This window comes from Amblyraja radiata, chromosome 7 (assembly GCF_010909765.2).
Source record: "Amblyraja radiata isolate CabotCenter1 chromosome 7, sAmbRad1.1.pri, whole genome shotgun sequence".
Lineage (NCBI taxonomy): Eukaryota > Metazoa > Chordata > Chondrichthyes > Rajiformes > Rajidae > Amblyraja > Amblyraja radiata.
Genome location: NC_045962.1, coordinates 48,250,668 through 48,259,577, shown reverse-complemented (window position 1 = coordinate 48,259,577; position 8,910 = coordinate 48,250,668). Strand labels below are relative to the sequence as shown.

Below are 8,910 nucleotides of genomic sequence, written 5' to 3'. Positions count from 1 at the left end.
GGTTCGAAGCTCCCCTCCAGGGGAGATGGTAAGTCCATGCCGCACCCGCGGTAGAAGACGGCCGCGGGCCGGCGGTGGAAGCTTTTTCTTCCCCCCGGGTCCTCCACGAGGGATCCCGGGCTGTAGATGCCGCACCAGTTGGAGTTCTGCAGACCGCTGCTTCAGGCTGCCGGCTGCCGCGGGCCAGCGTAACGGAGCGCTCCCCTCCAGCGAGCCCCAGTGAGGTCTCACCCGCTCCGCGCCGAAAGTCCACGCTGCGCCCGCCGCTGAAGCTCCGGGCGCGTCTCCGGGAAAGGCCGCCCGATCCTCGATGTTAGGCCACGGGGGAGGCGACCTGGAAAAAGTCGCCTCTCCATGGAGGAGGCGGCCGAAACGGTTTCCCCCTTACCCCCCCACACCACCCCCCACACAAAACACACAAAGAATCATTAAAAACAGACTTTTAAACATACTAAAAAAAGAAAAAAAAGTTGAAAAAAAACCGGACACGCTGCCGACAGGCTGCTGCAGTGTACAGATAATTGTTGGTCGGCATAGACTCTGTGGGCTGAAGGGCCTATTTCCATGCGGTATATCTGAACTAAACTAAGATCAAAATAACTCTATTGTTACCTCTTTGTTATTGACAAGGCATTACTATGTATAACTTGGCTACTGTTACTTATATAACAACAGTGACTGCAGTTCTGAAGTAATTGGAACATTGTCAAACACTTTCGTGTGTTGAAAGCCATGAAAGGCATAGGTAAACAAATGTTCTTTCTTACAATGCCCAGGCAAACAAAGAGCAATACAACAGCCCATAAAGATTAACCTGTCTTTTCAGCATCATGAATTATCGGGAATTTTGATTCAGATTTTCAGCAATTTTTTTTCTCATTTCATCTCAACAATACTCTCAAATTTCTCTGTAGTTTAATCCAAGTTGTGTAAATGATTTATCGATTTGAATATAATTATTTCACCAAGATCACTGGTGGTACTGGAACACCGGCCGGAATGGCTCACTGAGGTGGTTTGAGGGCAGTCAAGTCTCAAGCTTATGAAGTGGGTCTGGACCGCATGAAGGCTAGATTGAGTAAAGGGCCTGTCCCACTTGGGCCTCATTTGCGCGTCATGTACGCAACTTCATTAACGCGTCACGATGCACGACGCATGCTTCGTGACGCGCACGTGAAGCACTCATGGTGCGCATTACGCACGCATGGTGCGTGGTGATGTAGGCAGTGACATGCGGTCGCGCGCGGCACCCCAGGATTTTGGGATGTACAAAATTGGGATTGTACGCCCAAGTGGGACAGGCCCTTAAGGTCTGCCCCTCCTGAAGGGCCGGATGACAAGTGAACCGGATGGGCTTTTACGACAATTCAGTAGTTTCATGGTCATCTTTACTAAGACTGGTGGAGTTTGCATGGTTTGTATAGGTTTCCCTCCAGATGTTCCAATTTCCTCCCATGTCCCAAAGATATGCATCTTGGTAGATTAATTGGCCACTGTAAAGTGCAGTTGGTGTGGGGTGAACAGTTGAATCTGTGAGGACCTGGTGTGGATAGAGAATAAATGGGTTGATGTAAGAATAATGTAAAAAGTGGTGTGTAATGGTTGGTGCGGACTCACAAAGACCTTTTTTCATGTTATATCTTTCTATGGCTCAGTGACGCTAAGACGTTATTTTTCCATCCAAATTCAAGATTATGAACAGAAATAAGATTAAGAAAATTATTTTACAGGGGAGAGGGGGGAAGGAGGGGAGGGGGGAGAGGGAGGTGGGGAGGCACTGTCACACTGCTCAAGTGGAGAAGGAACATTTTGGGGTAATATTAAGAACCTTACATTTACATAGCACCTTTCACATGCTCAGGATATCCCAAAGCATTTCACAGAGGTGAGATATGATGAGAAACAGGAGAAATTCATTATATTACAACATCATAGCGGCCTTGAATACATAGGATGAGCAAGACAAGAAAGGGTCCACACAGATTATGACAGTGATGCAAAGTGGAAGTAGTGAGTTCCGTACAACATTAACTCTATCTCCGCTACATTGACAACTGCATCGGGGCTACCACCTGCACCCAGGCGGAACTCATGGACTTTATTAACTTCACTACCAATTTCCATCCTGTACTCAAATTCACTTGGACCATCTCCGACACCTCCCTCCCCTTTCTTGATATCACTGTCTCCATCACAGGAGATAGACTATCGACTGACGTCTATTATTAGCCTACTGACTCCCACAACTATCTAGACTACACTTCTTCCCACCCTGCCTCCTGCAAAGACTCTGTCCCCTACTCCCAATTCCTCCGACTATGCCGCATCTGTGCCCAAGATGAGGTGTTCTATACTAGGACATCCGAGATGCCGTCATTCTTTAGAGAAAGGGGGTTCCCCTCTTCTATCACAGATGAAGCCCTCACATGGCAAGTCTCATCGGTACCCCACAGCTCTGCTCTTGCTCCCCCTCCCTCCAGATGCAACAGGAACAAAGTCCCCCTAGTACTCACCTTTCACCCCATCAGCCATTACAGCATTCAGCACATAATCCTCTGCCATTTTCACCACCTCCAATGGGATCCCACCACTGGTCACATCTTCCCATTTCCACCCCTTTCCGCTTTCATCAGAGACCATTGCCTCCACAACTCGCTGGTTAACATCCCTTCACACCCAAACCACCCCCTCCCCAGGTACTTTCCCCTGCAACCGCAGGAGATGCAACATCTGTCCCTATACATCCTCCCTCGACCCTATCCAGGGACCCCAACAGTCCTCTCAGGTGAGGCAGAGGTTCACTTGCACCTCCTCCAAACACATGTACTTTATCCACTGTTCTAGGTGTGGTCTCCTATATATTGGTGAGACCAAGCCAGATTGGGCGATTGTTTCACTGAGCACCTTCGCTCAGTCTGCCTTGGCTTATGGTTGCCAAACACTTTAACTCCCCTTCCAATTCCCAAACTGACCTTTCAGTCCTGGGCCTCCTCCACTGTCAGTGTGAGGCCAAATGCAAATTGGAGAAACAGCACCTCATATTTCACTTGGGCAGCGGTATGAATATTGATTTTTCTAACTTCAAGTAACCCCTGCATCCCCTCTCTCTCCGTCCCTCCCCCATCCTAGTCGTTGTACTAGTTTCACTGTGGTACTGCTGAGTTTCACTGTTTGTATCACTCATTATCACCTTCCACATAGCTAACAATGGATCATTGTAGCCTCCACCTTTCCTTGATCATCATTGCGAGCTTTGATTTGTCCTTTTGCATATCTTTCATTCATTTGTTCTTTTCATATCTCTCATTTCCCTCTCCTGACACTGTCTGAAGAAGGTTCTTGACCCGAAACGCCGCCCATTCCTTTTCTCCAGAGATGCCGCCTGGCCCGCTGAGCAACTCCAGCTTTTTGTATCTATCTTCAGTGTAAACCAGCATCAACACACATTAACCATACTATACCCCTATTTGGGCACATTTTAGAGACCTTTTGAGTAACAGCACGTTTAAATAGTCCACAACTCAATTATTATTTACCAAGCACTGATGGTGCAATGTTCAACACATCACCCTCCACTCCCAAACAGTTACAAAATTAGAAAGGTTCCAAGTTTAATTCTTTGACAGTGCACTGGTCGGGGGTGTGGGGGGGGGGGGGGGGGGGGTGTGCGAGACGGCTGCCCTGCCAGCAGCGAGTTTCAGCAGTGGACGCAGCGTGGACTTTTCATCGCGGAGCGGGCGAGCCCTTGCCGGGGGTCGCCAGAAGGGAGTGCTCCGATCGCTGTCCCGCAGACTGTTACATCCTGAAGCGGAGCTTCTAGCTGCGGGTGCGGCGTCCGGAGCCTGGGATCCCTCGTCGGGGATCCCCGGAGAAGAACTCCGACTGCCGGCCCGCGGCCTATAACATCCTGAAGCCGTGGTCCGCGGAGCATCTAGCCGCGGGCGCGGCGTAGACTTACCATCCGGAGCGGGATCCCTCGCTGGGGATAGCCAGAGAAGAGCTCCAACCACCGACCTGCGGTCTACAACATCCTGAAGCCGCAGGCTCCGGTAAGAAAGCGCCAATTCGGGACCCCCAAACCGCGGTGTGTGTTCGACCGTCCCGACGAGAGGGCCTGTACATCCGGCCATCCGTAGTGGCGACCTCGGAGGTTTATGGCTCCGACCACGGGTGACTGAACTTTGTGCCTTCCACCACAGTGAAGAAAGCTGTGGTGGATGTTGGTGTTAAATCTTATTGTGTATTGTGTGTTCTTTGTAATGGTATCACTGCTGGCAAATTCATTTCACTGCACTTATATGTGATGAATAAAATTGACTATTGACTATTGACTATTGCAGTGAGAAACATCAATTAGGCTCAGTGCCAGGGCAGGGAAGGAGAGGGTAACGTACTGTTGACAATTCTCCTGTGAAATCGGCCCTGAGACTATTAAATGAAAGAGGTGATGCTTGGATAGGGTGGGGAATTGGTTCTGATTTATCCCGTGGTTTAGCAATCTTTCAATATTCTGCACATATTCTCACACAAAAGTCAAAACCATCTTTACAAGATGCCAGACATTAATTTTCCTCCAAAGGTAATGGGAAGGGATCAGATAATGAACTTGGAGAGACGCAGCAGAATTTTGGAAACATCATCCCGTCTCTCCAGAGATGCTGCCTGTCCCGCTGAGTTAAAGAGTGCCCACGGTAGACTCATGAGTCACTACGGTAAACACACGGGCTACTAGGTCCTTACAACGAGTTTAAAAGCTTAACATTTTTACTTCAAGAGTAAATTTGACTTGTGGAAATGTTTCATCATGTTGAAAGATTTTCACGAGTTAACAAGTTTCCCGAGTACCTGCCGTTAGCGTTATGAGTTCCAACGTTCCCGCTACGTTAATTCTACGTGATCACCACGAGTTTGATTTGTTTTAAACTCGGGATCACTCGTGGGTGGACTCGCACCGTGAGACAGTGGTTTGAGGTAAAGATTAACATTACCTCCTCAGTTTATGAGCAAATGTATTCACTGAACAACATTAGAAAAAAGACGGTAAAATGGCAACTTCTATGACCCTGGTGCTCCTACAACTAATGAACCATTATCGAAGTGTAGGGATTATCGTAAAATGGAAAAAAAGCAGTAGCCAATTTGCATGGAGCAAGCACCCATTAAAAACACTTTGATAACTCTTTGATTATTGCTTATTGAGAAATTACAAAAGCTAGGTTGCATGAAGTACTTCTCTGGGTTTATTTAAAATAGTGCCAACCTATCCAGCTAATTCTGTTTACAGGAGTGAAGGAAATGGTTTAGAGGGGTGAAGGAAACGGCTTAACATTGACTTTGAAAGATAACATCTCTGACAGTGCAATAATCCCTTATATTTCAGTAAACCTTTATAGAGATGGTATTGCATTCAGACCATTGAGTTTGCATCGACCATACACCAGCCATTTATACTATTCCTACACAAATCCTATTTTATTAAGAAGACTATGGAGCAGAATTGGGTCATTCGGCCCATCAAATCTACTCTACCATTCAATCATGCCTGATCTATCTTTCCCTCTCAATTCCATTCTCCTGCCTTCTCCCCGTATGCTTTCTCCCCACAACTCTCCCCACAATTCTCATCAACTCTCACCCAAATTCACCTACACACCAGGAGCAATTCACAGTGGCCTATTAACCAACCAACCTGCCTGCCTTTGAGATGTGGGGGGGAACCAGAGCAATCAGAATAAAACCATGCCATCAAAGAGCAAATGTGCAAACTCCACGCAAGCAGCACCTGAGGTCAGGATTAAACCCAGGTGTCCGGCACGGTGAGGGTGTGACTCTACTAGCTGCACCACTATACTTATGGTAACAGTGACTATACTCAAATGTATGTGAAGTTCTCAGGGGCAAACCAAATTCACTAAAGACCCTGCCTGATTATTCTCACCCTTGTTTGTCTTTTAGCGTATGATGCTGTGTTTAGATTGAATTAAATCCTGCCTTTGCAATTGCCTTACATCTCGTCACCCATTCATAACTTGCACTAAACTAGCCTCCACCCAACCTAGTCCAATAATCCTAACAATGTAAAGACTGCAGAAGGACCTTTTATAAGCTTTCCTCATTCAAGACCTGGTCTCTTCCACGTTAGTACTGAGGCTGATTTGAAAGAAGCCGCAGACATTAGCCACCTCCCTACCTCAGACGTTCCCTTCTCCTGCCCTTCCCCCCTTTCACCGAGGAAGATTTCAAAACATTTTCAGGGAGTATAGAACCTTGCAGAGCATTGCTCCCGGCTGGATTTTGCTTCTGTGAGTGGTGATAAAAGAGCCTTTATTTACATAATAATAGGAGTCTGACCTCTGGGGCAGTTAAGGCCTGTCAGCTCACATCACATGTGCCAGGCTCTGCCATTGTGGGAAGCTTTCCTCCTGTGGGGTCAGGGTACGGTACTAGGGCGAAGGGGGAGCTGCTTGCGTTGTTTGTCAGTCCTGGTGTCGGTGGGCTGTCTGAGCTACAGCCTTAAACCTGGAGACGAGGGATCCAAAAATAAAGTCATGTGGATGTTAATAGTATGGGCTGTGAGTAGACCCTCAGCTGCATTCAAGTTATTCTACAATATATCAGGTTTTAGTGCTGGAATAAGGCACCAACAGTAGGTCAGATGGAACTAATGCTCTGATTGGGCCAGTCAACAAAGGCAAGTGTAAACTTGTCGACTTGTATGTACAGTCCCAACATTAAGGAAACTTTTCCTCTCGGGTAGGTCTGATGACATCACTGAGGGATGGATTGGCAGTGATTTTACTGTGGAATTAGCATTCACAGTAGCCTCGGGGGAGGGGTGGGGGCTACGGATAAAGTGAACACTCACAGTCTTATCCCAGTTTAAAGGATTCTAAAACTTGAGGGCATCGTCTTAAAATGAGAGGTGAGGGATTTAAGTGCAACCTCATAGGCTACTTTTTATTCCGAGGGTAGTCCACATCTGGAACGAGCTGCCAGACAAAGTTATGGAAGCAGATACAATTACGACTTTCATAATATACATTAACTGATATATGGATAGGAAGATTTAAGGGTGATGTGGGCCAAATGCAAGCAAATGAGACTAGCCCAGTATGCCAACTTGGTCAACATGGGCAAGTTAGGCCAAAGGGTTTGTTTTCTTGCTGGATAGTTCTGTGACTCCATTACTCCATACCCTGTTAATTTATGCAATTGCAACATCCAGCCAGCACTAACCATGCTGTTATTATTTCAAAAATGTTATTTTATTCACAAACTCTGCTGATATTAAACACAGTACATTCACATGTCAACATTCTCAATGCAAACCTAGCTGTGAGGAGGATGCAAAAACACTTGGGATATAGAAAGATTAAGTGAAAGGGTAAGAACATGGTCATCCACCTTGTAGGAAAAATAGAAACACAATATTTATAAATGGTGAGAGATTGCAATATATTCAAATTGATGTAGGTGTCCTTACGAAAGTTAAGAGCAAGCAATGGGGAAGGCAATTACTAGATTAGTCTTATTACAATATGATTTGAACATCCTGCTCTAATTATATAGGTCTGCTGAGTCTGCATCTGGAGCAATATGTACAAGTTCTGGTCTCCTTATCTTAGAAATGCTATAGTTATGTTAGAGGGAGTGCAGTGAAAGTTTATCAGATTGATTACCAGAATGGTAAATTTGTTCTGTGAGAAAAAAGTTAAGCACACTGCATTTTTACTCTTGAATTTAAATCAATGAGAGGGAACCTCATTTAAATGTTCAGAATTCTTATGGAGCTTGACAGGGAGAAGCGGGTTATTTGTTTCCCTGGCTGGCGTGTCTCAAATCTGGGGTCAGGCTCTCAAAATAAGAGATCAGACAGTCCGGATAATAGAGATTTCTCCACTCATATGGAAGTGAATCTTTGAAATTCTTTTGGATTTGGAGTCTCATTAAATTTAGATGTGAAAGGAATCAGAAGATATTGGATTATTACAGGTAAATGGTGTTGTGATAAAATATCAGTCATGATGAATTGGAGAAGAGGCACATGGGGCAGAATGGCCTTATTGGAGATATAGCAGGTTAGGCAACATCTGTGGAGAATGAAACAGGATTAATGTTTCAGGTCATAGACCCTTCTTAAAAGTTGGGAATAGACACAAGAAGCTAGTGTAACTCAGTGGGTCAAACAGCATCTCCAGAGAAAAGGAATAGGTGACGTTTCGGGTCAAGACCCTTCTTCAGATAGCATCAGGGGAAAGGAAAATGGGAGATATAGATGGTGATGTTGATAGATATAGAACCAATTAATGAAAGATATGCAAAAAAGTAATGATGATAAAGGAAACAGGCCATTGTTAGCTGTGTGCTTGGTGAGAACAAGTACAGACAATGAAAATAAATAAAGCTGAGAATGTGAGTTGGATTAAAGTCAGAGATATTGGGGATTGGATGGCTTGAGTACAGGGTTGGCATGGGGATAAATTGTAGTGATGCTCTGGTCAAATAGTTTAATGGGGGCAGTAGGATACAAGCAAAGAAGAGTAATATGTAACTAACAGTGGGGTTGTGGTACATATCAAGCAGGTCAGGCTGGACAATAGAAACGAGAAGTGATGAAGACATTATTACAAAATGGATAGCTTGCAGTATTCCTTCCTCCATGTGCCTTAGTCCTTTTGGATAAGTGGCCTGACCTGGCTGCACAGATTCATAAGCCCAGGTGATGAGGCTGCTGGTGGAAGCAATATGGCAATGCCACTGAGTGTTATGAGTTAGTCCCCCTGGTTTTGTAGATGGCCATTGAGTTGCACAATTATTATTTGCCACGGATTCATCCATCCCAAGAATTGTTCAGGTTATGGATTCCTCATTGTCTAAGAATATGTGGATGGTGAGTGAGAGCATTGAATC

General features: G+C 45.5%; 1 long non-coding RNA gene across 1 annotated transcript in view; it reads right to left on the bottom strand.

Annotated features, from left to right (window-relative positions):
• Positions 1-2,208, bottom strand: part of LOC116975376 — a 9,929-nt gene extending 7,721 nt beyond the window's left edge. Inside the window, exon 1 of the long non-coding RNA XR_004412612.1 lies at positions 2,056-2,208. This is a non-coding gene — a long non-coding RNA (uncharacterized LOC116975376). The remainder of the gene's footprint in view (positions 1-2,055) is intronic.
• Positions 2,209-8,910: the final 6,702 nt, after the last annotated feature.